The sequence below is a fragment of the Cuculus canorus genome, chromosome 23, assembly GCF_017976375.1.
Source record: "Cuculus canorus isolate bCucCan1 chromosome 23, bCucCan1.pri, whole genome shotgun sequence".
Classification (NCBI taxonomy): domain Eukaryota; kingdom Metazoa; phylum Chordata; class Aves; order Cuculiformes; family Cuculidae; genus Cuculus; species Cuculus canorus.
Genome location: NC_071423.1, coordinates 3,779,771 through 3,798,494, shown reverse-complemented (window position 1 = coordinate 3,798,494; position 18,724 = coordinate 3,779,771). Strand labels below are relative to the sequence as shown.

Sequence of the window (18,724 nt, the reverse complement as noted above, 5' to 3'; positions counted from 1 at the left end):
GTCTTGGGGTCTCTTTCAGCCAGCACTTGGCCCAAATACTCTCTCTTCATTGTCTTTCAGAGCTGTGCTGCTGCTGCTCTTTCTGCCTCTGTATAGCTTCTCTCTCACCATCCTCGGCTTTGCGTGTCTTCTTCTGGGAGCACCTCGCCTGTGCATTTATTTTTGGCAATAATTTTTCTGTTTGACTGATGAAACACACTCATGTTTTGATTCCCTGATTCCACATTTATCTGCATGGTGGATAGGAAAGGAGGTGTGGCACATGAACATGCAGCACATGGATTTTGAAGGAGTGTAGATGTGAATGCTCATTATTTATATCTTCAGATGCCTCTCAGCCTGCGCCAGGCACAGCATATGACCATACAAAGATTTTATACATATTCGATGTATTTCTATGCAACGTCAGTATGGTTTATTCTTCTGATTTTAAACAACGTTCCGTTCCTTCAACCAGCTTATTGTTTTAAGCTCTGCCTTTCTATGAACTATGAAGGACAGGTAAATAGGGAGCCAGAGAATGGAGTGAGGCAGCTGGGAGATTATTATTATTGAAAATATCAGCAAGCATCAGCCCTTTGATCACAAGGCATGTTTACAAAAGGACCTTTCCACTGAATGAGGTTGCTTGCACACTCCACCAAGCTAGTTGGCATTCAGTGCATGCCGTAGCATCTGGTTCTGTCTCTTGCTCTGTAGCTGTCCAGAGAGAGATTGTAAAATGAGTCGACAGGTAGATAAATAAAGAGAGAAAACTGGGCTATTGTCAGAGACAAATGCAGGTTTATGTAGATGCAACTTGACAGGAGATGGGGAGGGATAAGTCACGTTTGCCCACTGTGTGTGGAGGCATCACGATTGCAATGAAGCCTGTGGTCCGAGGGGTCTGGGAAGCTGCCTGAGAAGTCTGAGGAAGGAGAGAGGAGAGGTGGGATAAGCACTGTCAGTTAGTTGGACCTGGTGCCCAGTTTCAGCCTTTGGGCCACGCCTGATGCCAACCATGCCACATCACTGCTGTTAAGCGTTTTCACTCCCCTAGGTCAAGATTGGATTGTCTTGATGCTGATCGTGGCCTGGGATGTTCCGAAACAGAAATAATAAACAACATCAGTCTGTTCTATGCTGCATCCTTCTCTGGGTACTTGACCTGAACCTTCTTATGAACAAGGGGGAATGGCCTCAAGCTCCACCAGGGGAGGTTCAGGCTGAACATCAGGAAAAAAAAATTCATAGAAAGGGTCATTGGGCGCTGGCAGAGGCTGCCCGGGGAGGGGGGGAGTCCCCATCCCTGGAGGTGTTTAAAAGACAGGTGGATGAGATATTCAGGAGCATGGTTTAGTGGTTGATAGGAATGGTTGGACTCGATGATCCTGGAGGTCTTTTCCAATCTAATGATTCTGTGATTCTGTAATATCTTTGGGAGAGGGTTTGAATTGCTGCAAATTAAGAGCAGAAAAAAAAGAGTATGATCACCCAGTCCTGTCACCCCTAGTCTGGTTTGCATATATTAATAGCATTTCTGGGCTTGGCTATTTTCCCCCTTATGGGAAAACACTGTATGACTCTGATGGTTTGGATTTTTTCTTTCTTTTTGGACCAAGAATCAGCAACATCCAGCAAGACAGTGGATCTACTTTAGCATTCCAGAGCCTTCCCCCAGGTGCGTTGCGACTGGTGTAAAAACACCTGTAGCAGGAGATGGCAGAGTGGAATCTCTGTTCCTTGGCTAAGACTGCCGGATGCTAATCACAGGGTAAATACTAATAATTAATAATAATGTCTGAGTAGCTATCTGAAACTCTCCCTTGCTCAGTGCCATGCAGTTGGCAGTCAGTGGCAGGAGATGGCTGAGGATTTCATAAACAGCATTTCCAGGCTTTTGTTCAGGCTGAGTACAGATGTTCGGTTCAGCCGTGTTTGTGCCCCTTTTTATTCACTGTTGGCGAATACACTGGGAAAGTCCTGCTGTTTGGGGGAAGGGAGTCCGTGTGGTTATTCAGAGCCCATTTAGAAAGGCAGTTACGGGGTAAGGTGAGAACAGCCCTTAGATCATGGGCTTAGATCATATGAGACCTTTGCAGGACAATCTCAGTCCTGTGCCACTGAGCTTGACGAGGTGTGTTTGCCACGCGGGGCTCTTGATCCCGTGCTCCCATGTGCCCTGCGGATTAGACCACGTTTGGAAACCAGTGAATTTCTAACACTATAAAGGTGTGAGGGGAAAATAGCCCTAAAAGGAAAACCATCTTAAATTCCACTGAGGTGATCTACACACTGAAAAGATGAGAACGGAGGATGTGGAGGAGGGACAACCCACCTGTCTGGAGGTGTTTAAGGAACGGGTGGATGAAGTGCTGAGGGACATGGTTTAGGGAGTGATAGGAATGGTTGGACTCGATGATCCAATGGGTCTTTTCCAACCTGGTGATTCTGTGATTCTGTCTCAGAGGCTGAAGATTACCAGAGCTCTCCCATGACATACAGAAAAAAAGGTTCTGTGTTTTTACTTCTGAATCTCTCCATCCCTCTGTCTCTTACTCACAGGAGGTTTTTTTTTTTTTAACAGATTTAACTCCCTCTTTCCATCTCTTTGCCTCACACACAGCAATGTTTTATAGTTTACTCCTATATCTTTCTCGCATGGGCAGATACCTGTGCAGAAATGCACACACAAGCTGCTTTTACAGATTTAGATCTGCCTTCTAGTTGAGAAGGTTCCTGTGGCTTTAGCTTGCGTATATATAAATATTCTCTCACATGCATAAAAGGATGCTCCTATGCCTTTAGTCCTGGTGTCAAACAGAAGCAGGTTTTGCTCCTTTTGAAAGCTAAGAAGCGTGGGAGGCAGGGTGCCTGGCTTTACGTTACTAGAAGTCAGATTAAAAGCTCTGCAGATCTCTTTGCTGTGGCAAACCACAGTTTAGCCATAGGAGACAGAGCTGCTTTAATGTAGCTGAAATTCCTGGACTTAGTAGAGGTAAACGTCATGTATATCCTGGTAAATCTGATATCTGTGATATGCAAGAGATCATCCTAGATAAACAGCCGGCTCTCTCTTACCTTCACAGAGAGGTTGTGTGCTCTTCTGTCCTGTTTACCTCTGGAAGAAAAAATGCCAAAGTAATAGAATAATGTAGAGTTGCAGTATTTGTTTCTCTGCTCTCCACAACTAGAAAAGGGTACTGGAAGGCAAATCAGCTAGAGAAAACAAAGAAAAGCTCATTGTTGAATAGCAGATAATATTTTGATTTCCATCAACTTTGTTTTCTTCAGGGTTTTCAGTTTTCATTAGACCAAAACAAGCAAAGCAGTGAGCAAGCAAGCAAAAAAAAAAGTATTCAAAGGAAATCTGGGGAGGGGAGTATTTTCCCCTCAAGATTTCTGTCAAAAATAATGAGCATTTTTTTGCCAGCTTGTCCTTTGGCTTTTGACTCAGTCCTGCATTTTTGTACCTCCAGTGATGAGTTGCTGCAGTATAAATCAAAAGGGTTTTTAGTGTTCTATTCACATGTTCTTCGTGTAGCATTGCCCCCTTATAGCAGCGACAGTCTTACCCACAGGAAAAGGAGCCTTTAGTGGGAGATGCTTAAATGGGGAGGGAAGATAACGGCTGCCGAGTGGATGGACATGAATTGGCTATAAATTTCCTCCGGGGTCAATGTTACTCCAGCAGCATTTTTAGTATCTTTGCCTGACAGAGAACAGGGAGCTGAATAGCTGGTAATATTCTGACGTCATTTTAAATGTTCTTAGGGCTATCTCTAGTCACGCTGTTTATACAGTTTAAGGTCTGAAATGTAAGTGTTACTGTTATCCCAAGATAAGACACAATGAAATGGTGTCTGTAGCTGGTGAGGGTTATTTCTGTATATCAAATTATTTCATGCTACTAGGTTTTCAGATGGACCCTAATTAAATTAAACAGCCTTTTTTATTTTTTTTTTTTTTTACTTTAGCACCACAGGCGGATCGAGATTGTGTTGCAATTAAGGGGGAAGATCTATATTTACAGCGTGGAAAGAATTTGTACAGAAGCCACAGTTGTCTCCCTGCCTAGCATGACATTTTCATTCTGTACTAATGTTGTGTAACCTCCTGGTAAGTAAAACAGACACAAAGTATTTACCAGCATCCTAAAGACAAAGCTACAGGTCTTTCTTTTCTTGTCCTTAAAATACGATAGCAGATGCTAAACTCCCTTTCTTTCTAAGATGGTTAGAAGTTTAAAGCTGAAATTCACTCTTACTGACATGAATGTAAGAGCTAAGGCTTCGAGAGGAATATCAGGTATGCTTGGTTGCAGAAGAAAAATACGCAAGAAATACAATCCTGGTAATATCTGCTGTGGAATTCCAATTGCATGTTGGTTTTCATTTGCTATCTTATACATTTGTGTCTGAGCATCTTATAATCTTTCGTGTATCTGTCCTCAGCACATCCCTGTGAAAAATTGCTGACCTATTTTCCCAGGAGTCACAATAGAGATTGGCAAAAGGAGTTCATAACTTCTCCAATATCAGCCCCTCATCAACTCGCTGTTGACAAAGATTACACTGGAAAATTGGTTTCCCCCTCAGCACGAAAACAATGCGATTGGAGACATTCAGTTTTGATGGAAGAGTCTCTTTTTGTAACAGGCCTTGCCTAGCGAGTCGTTAAATCCGAGCCCAGTTTGGAAAAGCTGTCGTAAAATCTGAATTCGGTTTTGGATCTTCCTTAGTGTATGTCCTTGGACAAAGCGAGTCTTCCTTTGCCTCGGTTTTTCCATGTGTGAAACGCGCAGCTCTATCTGATTAAGCGCTCTCATTAGAGGTCCAGATGCACTGGGGTATTCAGGGATGGAAACCACATTACTTCATAATTGTGTGAATTCCAGCAGTGCTTTGCAAATAGCATTCAGACACACAAATGCTGGCCTGGGATGCTTGCCTGTCACTGGGCTTTGTTGTTACCGTAATCAATACAATTTACACCCCAAATAATCAATGAATAACCAGGAGCCCTGAGAGCTGTGTGTCTAATATCTGCTCCAATTCTGATCACTTTTTGCTCTACTGCTTGTGCTACAGCTTGCATTGTTATTAAAAAACCTAGAAGCCGAGCACTATGAAATGCAAGAAAAAAATAAATCAGATTTAAAGTTAAAGTTGCAGTCTCATTTAAGGTTTCTAGAATAGCTCAGCTTATACAGACACTCGGTTCCAGCATCTGTGGCCCATGCCTTCAGCACAAAAATGTTTTATAATGGATTTTTTAATACATAAAACATTAGATAATTATAAATGCAGAGCCCAGGTTCTTTGTGACTTCCTGGTGATAACAATTCAGATTAAGGAGAAATGAGAATTAGCCACTGAACCTGTTGCAGCAAACAAATTATAATACGAGAATGAAAATGTCTTTTTTTTTTTTGCTTCGCTAGTTTTCCTTTACCAAGCTGTGCTTTTTAGCCTTCTGCCAACGCTCCAGAGTTTCTCAGCGAATTGCTCAGTGGGCAACTGGCTGGTCAGCTCTCAGATCATCTTCTAACAGTGGGAGAGGAGTGTACACCAAAGCTCTCCGTAAATGAATAAGCAACATACATGATACGTGCACGCAGGGAGGATTTGATGTATCCCAGCGGTGCCAGGTTCTCTGTGTGCGCGCAGATCAGCTAAACTATCCACGTGCAGTCAAAAAGCCTTCATCCTGCTCCCAGTTTGGATTCAAGGAGCACTTTGCGGAAAAAAAAAAGAAGCAGCTGCTGGTGGTGGCTGCTGCTGCTCTCTCATCTAAACAAACACACGCTCGTTATGCAGCAGGAGAGGAGATTGCAGTTCACCATGACAGTCCATTTACTCTGACACCTGAGGGACTGTTTAGAAAGAGGGACATCAGAAGCAGGCTTGTTGCCCAGAAAATTGTCTCTCTGTGATATACATCCTGCATTCACAGGTGGAGCATCTCAGCGTCGGGGAAGGGATATCTCTAAAGAAGTTGATGACCATAATTTTAAACCATTTTAGGCCTGGCCCACAAAAAGACGTAGGGATCACTCATCTGATCTTCACGCAGCTGATCTTTGGGAGACTTTGTTCTTCTAAGTGACTTGCCCAAAGACTGCTAACAACTAAAATTCAACACTGGAAGTAGAAGCTATGTGTCTGTGACAGCTGCTCGTAGCTACCAGGCAGGTCTGTGGGTCAGTAAAACCAAAGATGCTAAGCTGTGCTTCTCAACTAGCCCTCCTCTGGGTTTTCTGCTCAGCAGAGCAGAGCCGTAAGAGATCAGCAGGATAAGAAGTTGAAGGCACTGGCTGTCCTTTTAACATAAGAGATGAGGATACTTCCAGGTGTAAAACTCCCATGACTTTAAGAGCTTTCTATACAGAAGATTCACAATCATGTTCGACTAATGGTTTGCACGCAGAGAGATCTGAGCCATCTTTCAAGCAGTACGTTAAAAACCAGTTAAGAATGAGAAGACAGAGGGAAATGATGCCAAGTGTGTGAAGCAGTGGTCTAGGTCTGTTTGAACTCGATGTTCATCTGATTGCTGGCTGTTAAAGCAGTGTGCTTGTGCTCAGGGGCCTCAAGGTAGCAGCACTGTTGCATGTCTAAAACGAGCGGGCACCTGAGCACTTGCAGGCAAAATGCTGGAAGAACTGGAAGAACATCTCTCCTGCCTCATTCCACTCATCACAGAGCCAGTTCTGTCCTCCCCTTTAACATTACTCTCCTAGCTCTGCATCCACAGAAGCTCTCCTGGCTTAGGATTTCCTACGCTAGCCAAGTCACTAATGTTATGAAGCCAACCTCATTATTATTAGTGGTTTTCAGCGCCATCATTTCTATCGCAGTTGTGCTTAGAAGCCACTCTCCAATTTCTGGTTTTGTTCCGCACACCCAGTAAATAACAGCACATTTCCAAAACCTAAATGTGCCAGGTAGCCTGGATGAAGCAGGTCACCACTGCAGCATTTTGCGTCTTTCTCATAGCCTGCTCCGTGTTACTGACTCCTCATGTCAAGTCTTGGCCCCCCTGAAATCAGCAGGAAATTTGCCACAGGCATCAGCTGGACAGGGATTTCATCTCTAACGTACTGAGTGTGATCCAGGGCGGTTAATGACACTTGGGTTCCATCTTCCTTCACAGGGGCTGAATTTATTTATCTATTTGTTTATTTATTTGGGAGTTTGCTAATGAACAGGTGGCCTCTGATTCCTGACTCCTCTTTGTAATGAGGCCATTTACAAATACGCTGCAGAATTGTTTACTAAACACAGTTTGCCATGCTTTTGGAAAAAAAAAAACCTACTTAAGATGTCCAAGAGCTCCGGCTGGTAATATGCCTTGTACGATCTGTTTTTCAGTAATGGATTATAATTCCAAACACGACACTACTTATTCCACTCTGTGGAGTCTAATTAACTGTCAGAAATGCATTGTTGAAGGGTTGATGGATTATACCAAGGAAAACATTAATGAAGCTCATTCCAGGCAGTCCATGTGAAGCCCACAGCTGATGTCACTGGCTGCATGGGAAGTCCATTCTTTTTGGTTTCCAAAGCCTCAAGCAAGGCGAACCTCAACTGCTTGTTAATCCCACCCAATTAAGAGCCCATTAGATACACCCTTTTCTTTCACTGTCACGATCAAGGTGATTTTTGTCTTTGGAAGTAGCTTGTTTTACTGCAGAAAGGGAGACTGTGGAAAGAGAGTAATGACTATCTAGTTGTCACAGTATGGCTTTATTCTTCTTGACCTGACAGTACTGCCCCACTAGCTGAGCAGATGTAAAGTGTGCAAGGTGAGAGAATAAACTCTGCTCAGCAGTACACGCTTCCTAGAAGGTCAGGACCTGCCTCGTTTTGTGGAGTTGGGGACAGAAGAAAAAAATCTGAGTTCTAACGAACAAACAGAGTTCATCTTTTCATGCATCCATGTGTATTCTCCTACCTCAGGTGAATGATACACGGTGACATCCAGCTCCGACATTGTCATCCTGATCTGAGTGTGTGGCTTCTCCTCCTGACCATGGCTGAAGACACCTGCCTCCAGTTTGGGAGCAGTAGGCTGCCACTGGTGTCTCCTTCCTGACTGTGTGCAAAAATCTTGCAGGATCAGCTCTTCTCCGCCTCTCATCCTACTGCAGTATCCCCAGCAGAAACAGCGCAGACCTGGTAGTGGCCTGCTGTGCTTCCTCACACAAATTGGGAAGCTATTTGTTTCGAAATCATACCGGAGAACAGTCTTCCCAGTGGGGAGAGCTCCATCTTCCCGGACCACATGGTCCCCTCAGCAGGGAACTGCTGGAAACGGGGCAGAGAACATCCTTTCAACGCTCACTACAAGTTGTCTCCTGCTGGCCAGGGCTGCACCATCTGCTGAAGAGAGGAGAGCATTTCCCTCTAGCCCCTCTCCAGCCTTTGGTTGCCAGTTCAAAGGCAACAACAGTGAATATGACAGCATATAATTAAGTGGGAATGGATACCCACGTGAGCCCAGGGGACAGGGGTGAACATAAGACGCTGGCAGAATTCTTCGCACCTTGTCCTGAGCAGATGGCACCAAAATAGCCTTTTTTTTATTTTTTGTAACCATTTAAATAATGAAGCGACAACCCGCCTAAAGCAGCCCCATCTGGATCATATGATCCTAATCTTCCTCAGGGTTAAGTGCAGGTTGTCTCACCGAGGGCTGAGTATGGCAGAGAGCATGGTCACTGGCACACAAATTGCATGGCTGGAAATCCATTCTCTTAAATGACTTCCTCTCCACCCATGTTAAATTTGGGACTAGAAATGCTTGCTTCTAGCTGAAGAGCTTTGACCAGAAACCTAAACTAGTGGATATTCCAATGCTGCCTTTTTTTACCATTAGTGTGTCTCCCCTCACTCGCCAAATCTGCAACAGGCTGGAAAAACAAGACCGTTATTCTCAATTTAGCTGAAATCTGTGGATTCCACAGCTGGAACTGTGGAATGGTTGGAGTTGAAAGGGACCTTAAATATCATCCAGTTCCACCCCCTGCCACGGGCAGGGACACCTCACACGGGAACAGGAGCTCAAAGCGCCATCCAACCCGGCCTTGAACCCCTCCAGGGATGGGGCAGCCAAGACTTCTCTGGGCAACGTGAGCCAGGGCCTCCCCACCTTCACAGCAAATCACATTTGCCCAACCTCGGAGCTGCCCCTAGGCTTGTAAAATATCAGGTTAGAGAGTAGGTTTGTGGATTGTTCTCTGTTTCTACTCAAAGGTTTGTCCAACTGTTGTAATTTATTGTCTTGAGATGCTCTGGGGACTGAATCTGAGCCTTCCAGCTTCTCCTTCCAGTCTCTGCAGGACCAGCCTGTGAAAGGCTGTGGGTACCAAGCTAGGAAAGGGCTTAAGGCTGATGCAGTAAAGTCTAACCAAAACTGGTTGGGTTCAACAAAGCACAGAAAGGTTTACACTATCAGTAATTATATACTATAAGACTACAGGATAATCCCAAGAGAGGTGACAGAATGCGGCACACAGTTAAAACCAAATTGCTTATACCAGCTTGTGAATATTGAAACATAAAAGGCTGCAGATAAATTAATTAAAAACCCATGGTTCAGACATGCTTTGATATGGCTCTTACTGTCTTTGGAATTCATGAGGAGAGAGAACAGTACAAAGCGAATGGAGTAGCACAAGGGCAAGACTCCTAGAGGGTTTTTGGCATCTGATTATGTCAGTTAATTTAAGCCAAAGATGCCGCAACACAAAAACCAGTCCAGCAAACAAAAGTCTTATCTGAACAAGTCATTTTTCACTTTTTTTCATGACTGCATTTATCAGACAATATCTGAAATAAAGTTCACCTCGCTTATATCTCATCATGAAGACTCGGTGTCTGCTGCAATGAAAGCAATTAATTGAGGTCTTTTACAGAGAGTCACATTACTTTCTCTCATGCATCGTTGAGTTAATTATTCAATGACATATAAATCCTAATGGTTCAAAAGGTCTGGGGCTGTGCTGGATCCTACATTGCAAAGCTGTCTTTCATCTATCTGTTCTCACAGAAGAGCAACTTCCACTTTCTTGTGAAGAAGGAGCTATATCTTTGAAATATTGTTGTGGCAGCCATCAAAAGGTGCGATATGAAATGTTTATTCACACACAGACACCAGATATTAAATGAAATGAAACATATGTGATTGCTTGTTTGTTTATTATTCCCCTGTTAAACCCTAAAGACATTTTCCTATCGCTCTCTCTTGTTGGATTAACGGTTGAATAGTGTGCGTCTTTTTGATGTAGTGTGTTCGTTTCATTAGATAATATTTCTCATTAAGGAAATATCACAAATTAATTAATTTGTAAAAAGACTGAACATTTTGTTAATAACGCTTTGGATTTATTTCGTACCTTTTATGTAAGGATCTTGGAGTGCTCTGCAGAACTGAATTAATTAATGCTGAAGTTGCATTTTCTATCATACAAATGAGATCTTGGCACCTTTGGGACTGCACCTTTTTGTTTGTCCTTATATTTTTTTCCTTATATTTGTCCTTATATATTTTGTTTGTCCAGGATATTTGGATCCATCCCCAGCAGATGCTGAGTCCCTTCCTCACTGAGTGTCACAGGAAGGCATTGACACTTCCATGGTCTCGGGCACATCCTGTTTTCATCAAAGAGTAAGCGTACTGACCCTTGTCTCACAGAATCTTTCTAGGCACCCTTGCTGAGCCATTTTTCCAAGTTCTTTCACTGTCTAGAAATGGCTTCTTTTGCAAACAGCTTGACCACACTGAGGTATGGTCTCCGCCAATGTCCCTACGTGTTCAAGTGATGCGACACTGCTGAGAAACTGGATTGGAAAAGTCCTAGCTCCCAGAGTAATAGTAAATCCCAGCATTCAGAATTGCCATATCACCTCCGCATCCTTGATCTGAACTCTGCTGTATATGAAATTTTGAGTTGGACATTTAACCTGTGTTACATTATGCTTTACTAAGTACGTGAAAAGGATCCGCAGACAAACCGAGCCCTTAGGCTGGGATTAGGCTTGACTTTGCTTCCAGTGGCAGGGAGATGCTCTGAGCTTGGAGTGGTGTTTCGCATATCCTGATGAAGTGAAAAAGCACCTGTGGCAAGTATGAGTTTTCCCAAGACAATTTTCTTTCAGCTGACACCAGCTTCTTCTTATTTGTAGCCATTGTGTGAATGGGATCGCATGCCTCTCTTTCACAAAAAAGCAATGGCTGTTTCTCAAGCCCTTACTCCAGAGGCTAGAAACAATCATTCTTCATTATAGCCCAACCTTTATAATGTGTAAATTATCTTGTGTCCATTACAATCAGTTAAAAATCTAGCACAGATATGTCCACTGTGGCTGGGGAAATTCAAACAGATTTGCAAACCTCCCTTGTCTGCAGCAGGAACAATGGGCTGAACACAGCTGCCAGGAAACATCTCAGCCACCAGCAAACAGCTGCAGCCTTTGTGATGCCTGCTTTTGTGCGAGATGACATCTGTGAAGGTACCACGGCCGGGCAGATCTTATGTAAGGAGAATATCCTCTACACCAAAACAACTTTAGGAGCTATTCTGGACCTTAACCAAAGACTCTGATATGTTCTGCAGATCTGTTGGGGCAGCGTGGTTCCTTCTTACGTGATCTTGGTGGCTGATTTCTTTTGGAGCTACAGAAGCACTTTAATACAAGGATGATTGGAGGGCTGGAGCATCTTCCCTATGAGGACAGGCTGAGAGAGTTGGGGTTGTTCAGCCTGGAGAAGAGAAACTCAGAGGAGATCTCATAGTGACCTTCCAGCACTTGAAGGGGCTACAGGAAAGCTGGAGAGGGGCTGTTAACAAAGGCTTGTGGTGATAGGACAAGGGGGAATGGGTATAAACTGGAGAGGGGCAGATTTAGACTGGACGTTAGGAAGAATTTCTTCACCATGAGAGTGGTGAGACACTGGCCCAGGTTGTCCAGGGAAGCTGTGGATGCCCCATCCCTGGAGGTGTTCAAGGCCAGGTTGGATGGGCTTTGGGCAGCCTGATCCAGTGGGATGTCCCTGCCCGTGGCAGGGGGGTTGGAACAAGGTGATCTTTAAGGTCCCTTCCAACCCAAACTATTCTATGATTCTAGGAATACACAGGTTGTATGCAATGGAAATTGAAGATGAGCCAAAGTTTCGATATGAAAAGCACCTGGCATTTCAAATGCCCACCAGAGCAGGGTTTTCTCAAGTGCCAAGAATGTGTGCTGACACGGGGGTAAAACAGCGCAGAGAAATGGGGCTTGGAAGAGGCTGGCCCTGATTCTCTTTCGACTTGTGTCAACCCCTCTGTTGGAGCACACATAAGGGTAACTACAGTGTCTCAAGGAGTCAAGCTCACTCTCCTGGACTGCAGAGATTCTTCCACCCACCAACATTTTGCAGTGACTTTTAGCAAAGAGCTGTTGCAGCCTAGAGGAGAGCTCTGAAAAGTCTTCTATTTAGGGACCATTCTGCACGCACGTCAGCTGGCATTTCTGTTCCCCTCGCTAACCGTGCTGCAGGGGCCCTCCACATGAAAACAGGAGCTGTGTTTCTCCGCTGTTCCTAATTTCTGCAGCAGCCACTCCCTCCTCCCTTCCCTACTCAGTCGAAATGAGGGCTTTCTGCAGCAGCCAACGTCACAAAGTGCTGGAGAAGTCTGAGTTGCCTAAAGTGTCTCATTCAGGTCAAAACTTGGAAGAAGCAGTGAGAATCCAGGAAGAAATGCAACATTTCCTTGGAGCAGCATTCCAGTACCGAAAGGGGCTGCAGGAAAGCTGGGAACGGGTTCTTGATCAGGGGGTGCAGAGGCAGGATCGGGAGGGGGGGAACAGTTTTATGCTGAAAGAGGGGAGATTGAGATGAGATCTTAGGAAGAAACGTTTTCCTGTGAGTGTGGGGAGGCTCTGGCCCAGGTTGCCCAGAGCAGTGGTGGCTGCCCCATCCCTGGAGGGGTTCCAGGCCAGGTTGGATGGGGTTTGGAGCCCCTGATCCAGTGGGAGGTGTCCCTGCCCATGGCAGGGTGGGACTGGATGGGCTTTGAGATCCCTTCTGACCCAAACCAGTCTATGATTCTATGATTTTTCTGGGTCATTTGTACCTGCTTGAGAATTACAAACCACACAGGTACGCCAGCACAAGTTAATGGCAAAACAAGAAAAAACCTTCATGCCCTGTGAAAGACAAAGATGCCACCTATGAATCACGGTGCCTTTGAAACGCCCATCCTAGAGGCTGTGGAATTGTGTTCAGGAGAGTTGTGCTTGCCTTCCAGTGACACTTTTACCTTCAGGCTTGGTTTTACCCACTCTAAGTGAAAACATCATTGGGAAGGTGGATTTTTTTGTGGGATTTGGCAAGACTCTGCAGACAACTTGAACCTTTCTCCTTCTTCCACTGAAAATTCCAGCAAATCTCTCTCAGTCTTCAGCACAAGCATCACGCTTTAACCCTTGCACAGAAAACTGCGAGGCAGTGATTGCCACAGCAGGACCGATCTTACAGCAGAACATTTTCCAGGGCATGTTTTTTAATAAAAATACATTTCAAGGACCCCTGCTACTAAAGAGATCAAAGAAAAAGCTTAGCTGATACAAAGGCGGTTGAAGACACATGTGGCAAAATGAATATGACCAGAAATTATGAAGGAGAATGAGGATTGCTCTGAAAATAATTCATGTCCCCGACAAGAGCTGTGCTGTGTTAGTAATTATTCCTAAAGCAGTTTTTAGGAGATATATATATTTTTTACCTGCTTGCTTTCCGATGCCTTGTTTCAGCCACAGCTCTCAGGTTCTCTTCAGTTTCCTTTCCTCAGGGAAGGGGCTGTAATTGAAAGGAAAAGGAGAATGAATTAAACAGATCCGCTTTGAAAGGGGATTGTAGCCATTCAGATTTCCCAAACTCAGACAAGCTCCCCAGGAGATAAAGCTTTTGCATCTGTGGGAGAGAAACAACTGGATGGCCAGACCAGGAGAACCACTTCCAGTACATTTCAGCCCTGCTTTCTAAATTAAGTGTCTTAAAGATTCCATTTAGATTCCGTCAGGCAGTTCCTGGGTGTTAATTAAATGCTGACTGATTATGGAAAACATATTTATGGGGATACGAGACCTGCTGATGCCTCTAGGAGTATTTTATAACACATCCTACTTAGAAATAATTTTTTTGCATTGATTTTTCTGTACTGTTTTTTTTTTTCACTTATTTTAAGAATATCATAATGAAAAGAAAGATGGTTCTTTCTTTAAAGTTTTCCTGTCATAACTTCTAAATTCTCTGTTTCTTAGTGGGTGAGCAGGAGACCACAGGCAATAAATTATAAACTCAAGTTAGAAATACTTAGACTGGGGAAATTTCAATTAAAAGAGAGACACGAGCATCATCTTCTCTTTTGATTTGTGGCACACATTTTGCTACGAACAACCATATTTTGCTGTGTCAGAGAGTGAACAGTTAAAAGCTGGCAGAGAGGATTCAGTGGCACAAAATATTTGCGAAACCTCTTTGTGGCATCCCTGCGGGAAAAGCATTCACAGAAACACAACAACCGAGTGCAGAAGTCTGGTGATTTCTCTTAAGAATATGGCTCGTGTGATTGTCACTGTGATGCTTCACTGTCAGTAAACAGCTGAAATAAGTAGCTCTTCTTTTGAAGCCTCTGCATACTTTCTGTCTGTCTGGGGGTAGAGGGGCTTCTTTTGCACAACTGTAATCTTACAGCAGGCTCCTGGCTTTGCGTAGAGCTGAATTAGTGACACTGTTTGTGCTGGACCAGCATTGGAGATCCTTATTTAAAACTCTAAGGGACTCTTGATCTGAGGGTGTGGGGAACATATTAAAGCTGAAAGAGGGGAGATTGAGATGAGACCTTAGGAGGAAACGTTTTGCTGTGAGGGTGGGGAGGCCCTGGCCCAGGTTGCCCAGAGCAGTGGTGGCTGCCCCATCCCTGGAGGGGTTCCAGGCCAGGTTGGATGGGGCTTGGAGCCCCTGATCCAGCGGGAGGTGTCCCTGCTCATAGAACCAGATGCATTTTAAGGTCTCTTCCAACACAAACCAGTCTAATTCTATGAACCTATGAGTCTGTCTAACTAATAACATCTAATAGACCAGACAAAAGACCTCCAGATTTGTCTCATACATAGTATGAGTACTAATATCCAACATAGTACTAATATTTTTTCTTGAAACTGTTAAAACTGAGATTAGGAACACTCTCCAAAAGAACAGAAATGGCAAACGAATATAACCAAAGCTCAAATAGATCAAACACAGCTCTTTTAGGCTGGCATTTGCCCAAGAAAGCTGGATGAACAACTTGACTTTGCAAAAGGCATTGAAGGTTGCCAGAGACATGGTTTAATGTTGCATCAAAGGAAGCATGACCCCTTTGATAAGTGCAGGTTCCTTGAGCATCGTGTTGCACTGCAGATGGCCTGGTTCTGAGTCCAGATGAGCAATGCAGCTATCTGAATCACACAGACAACTTGATATATCATCATTTGGCTTTTATTTAATACACAATAAAATTGCCTCTAAGCCTAAATTAATTGCACAGTAGTATATATGAGTCACTTAATTGTAATTGTTATTACCTTAATTTCTACAATTACAGTGGATAAACAACTGTACTTCGTTTTCCAAGTGATGTGGCTTACATTTCCAGCATATTTTCTTTCTACCTTGTTCATTTCTCATAGCAATTCTCTAGAAAACTCACATTACGTAAATCCTCCCTAGCAGAGGATTCTGAAGAGCTGTAATACGTTGTGTGAATAACTCACCCTGGGTCATGGTGACTGATTAACACCAACCTACCCTACCACACAACAACTCCAGCTAGCAGCTAAGGAGCCAGCATCAACAGCTTACACGCTCTTGTCTTTTTTTTAGTGGCTGTACACCACAGGGAGGTTTATAAATCCATTGTGCCATCAGATTTATAGTTTTCTAGGCTCTGTAGTTTCCTTTTACTTTGAATGGTAAATATATATTTTGTAGATCTCCTGGTCCTGGGTTTGGTTCTAGCAGACAATTGAGCCAGGAGTGTGATTGAACGGGACAATACCTTTCCAGCAGCAGCAGAGCTCTAGAGATGCATCGCAGCTGCTGCACACATGCACATCTATAAGAGGAGAGTTCGCTAATTATTTTAATTCCTGTACTCTCCCTTCAAGCTACAATCCCTTTAATTACAGGGCTGTAACATTTTTCAGGAGTTCTCACTTCCTAGCAAATAGTTTGGCTAATAGTAGCTGTATTGATGGACCCATCTACCAGAGCAGAGAAAGAACCAAAGCTCGTAGATTTAAAATGAATGGAGTGTTTACCTGTACATCATTTTAATGGATGGTGAAATTCATTCTCATGATAGACCTATAAATGTCACTTTCTGTCTGCCACAGCAAAATACTTGTGTAACAAATGGCATGCTGCATTAATACCCAACAAGAGGACGTTCAAAGCAGCTTCACTTGCATTACACACGCTAATAAAGGCTCAACCTGGAATTTTTATTCATTCTCTTGGCTCAGGGAGCAGCAGAAGTACATGGATGGAGGTACAGCAACAAGGTAGATGAATGATATGAAGACAAATAAAGCAGTCTGGCTTCCTAGAAATCATCTCTCTTTGTTGAGCTTGAGTTTATTCCAGATGCTGTGGTAGAAACAATTCTATTTTTTTCACCTGTAGCCCTCTTTTCAATGCATACACAGCCCACTGCCACTTTGCTCCGCTAGCCTGTGCTCCAAGAAGATTCTGAGACTCACCAGCTTCTTACACTCATCAGTGGGAAGAGACAGTCACACCTCTGAAATCCCAGTAGCCAGGGAGGCAATGAAATCAAAGCCCTCAGGATGACACATGTGTGGCTGAAAGAAGAACCATAGCCTTTTGTTCCTTTACATTCGGATTTGTCACAGTCCTTTAGGCCTGCAGCAGCGTCTTCGTGCATGCCTGCGAAGTACTTTGGACACTGCGGGCAGTATGCAAACAGTAAGCATCAAAACCTCTTCAGCCGTCCTTCTGTTTTCCAGTGTGTCTGTGTACTTTCTACCCAAGGAATGTGTGGTAAGAGTGTGAAGGTGGGGAGGCGCTGGCACAGATCACCCACAGAAGTTGTGGCTGCCCCATCCCTGGAGGGGTTCCAGGCCAGGTTGGATGGGGCTTGGAGCCCCTGATCCAGTGGGAGGTGTCCCTGCCCATGGCAGGGGGTGGAACTGGATGGGCTTCAAGGTCCCTTCCAACCCAAACCATTCTATGATTCTATGAAGACCTATTCTCAAGTTCACTTTACTGGATTCCCCTAAACCAAAAGCACCAACAGAGCTCAGCACCTTCTCCTAGGCTCAGGGGCTGTCGTGCAATGGAGCAAACAGGATCACTGTTGCTCTGTAGGGAAAGGACCACAACCACCACACCAGTACTCAGCTCTGTATCTGTCCTGCTGCTTTTAAAAAATGCCGTTTGTCTGCCTCACCAATCCCTGCTAAAGTCTTGAGAGACGTCTATGGAATTTCAGAAGGTTGAAACCAAAATACAATTTAAGAGGGTCCTTTAGCAATAACTCAACACCAGTGTCGTTCTGTAGAGATTAGGTCCTTTCTACACCTGTAACTCATTCACTAGACTTTAACAGAGAATAATGTCTCGTATAAGGGATTGTAAAAGTAGGTTCAGATGCAGAGAAAAATAGTCTCTCCCTCTCTATTAAGTTTCCCATAAACAGCTGTTTTCTTGGTATTTCTGATATACTTATCATCCTGGAAAAGGGCTGCAAGCTTCATGAGCTATAAACAGTCTCAGCACTACTTTGCATTTGAGGCTCTACCTACAAAAGAAGTCCTGTGAAAACTTTCTTGAATCAGCCCTTTCTCATGCCAGAAGGGTTTTCATTAAAGACGCCAGCCTAAAAAGAACCCTTGCTCTTTGTGCCAGCCAGCCTTTCCCTGGCAAGGTGGGTGATAAATTGGGAATGGGGTTGGATTAGGCATCCCTAATCGTGGGTGCCCAAACTGATCAAAGTGCATGCTTTTCTGTTACTCAGTAGCAGGAAAGAGGAAATTTAACTTAGCGCTGGAGTAGCTGAGTTGAATCATTTAATTCAAAGAAAGCTCCCATCCCCTGCCAAGTTTCTGTTAGATTTTGGTTTCATCTTTCCTCACTTCAGCTTACTTTCAACCCCTGTGTATCTACACTTTAAAAGGGTGGCACTCCTGCTATTAAAAGCTGCATTTGAGTTGCTAAGACCTGCACAGCTCTGTTAATTAATCTAGGCAGTTAACAGGGTTGGGATGGACTACTTGCTAACTAGAGTTTGCTGTGTTAGAGAAATGTTTGTTAATTTGCTTCTTCCGATATAAATACCTCCTGGATACCAGTGCTCAAAGCTACAAACCCTTTCGCAAGAAGCTGCTAGGAACAACTCTTGTGCAATGCAGAATTGTTTTCCCCTGCTTGTCAATTCCCATGATCAGTGGCCGTTTCCCTCAGCCTTGGCTACACCTCAGATGACCCCTAAGCATCCAGAAGGGCAGTGTTGCTCGGTAGTTGGATGGGGTCACATCTTAGTCTCCATGAGAAAGCCAAGAGCATCTGTTAATCTCTTGAGCACTGTCATTGGATCAGGACATATGGCAACGACGGGCCCTCAGCGGAGATGCGATCAGAAGCGTTCATCTGCTCCTGCTATTTTCTCTCACTGAGCTGTTGTGCGAAT

The 18,724-nt window shown here is 44.0% G+C and overlaps 1 long non-coding RNA gene across 1 annotated transcript in view; it reads left to right on the top strand.

Annotated features, from left to right (window-relative positions):
* Positions 1–8,913, top strand: part of LOC128854353 (uncharacterized) — a 52,759-nt gene extending 43,846 nt beyond the window's left edge. Inside the window, exons 2-3 of the long non-coding RNA XR_008453390.1 lie at positions 3,957–4,098; positions 7,944–8,913. This is a non-coding gene — a long non-coding RNA (uncharacterized LOC128854353). The remainder of the gene's footprint in view (positions 1–3,956; positions 4,099–7,943) is intronic.
* The last annotated feature ends 9,811 nt before the right edge of the window (positions 8,914–18,724 follow it).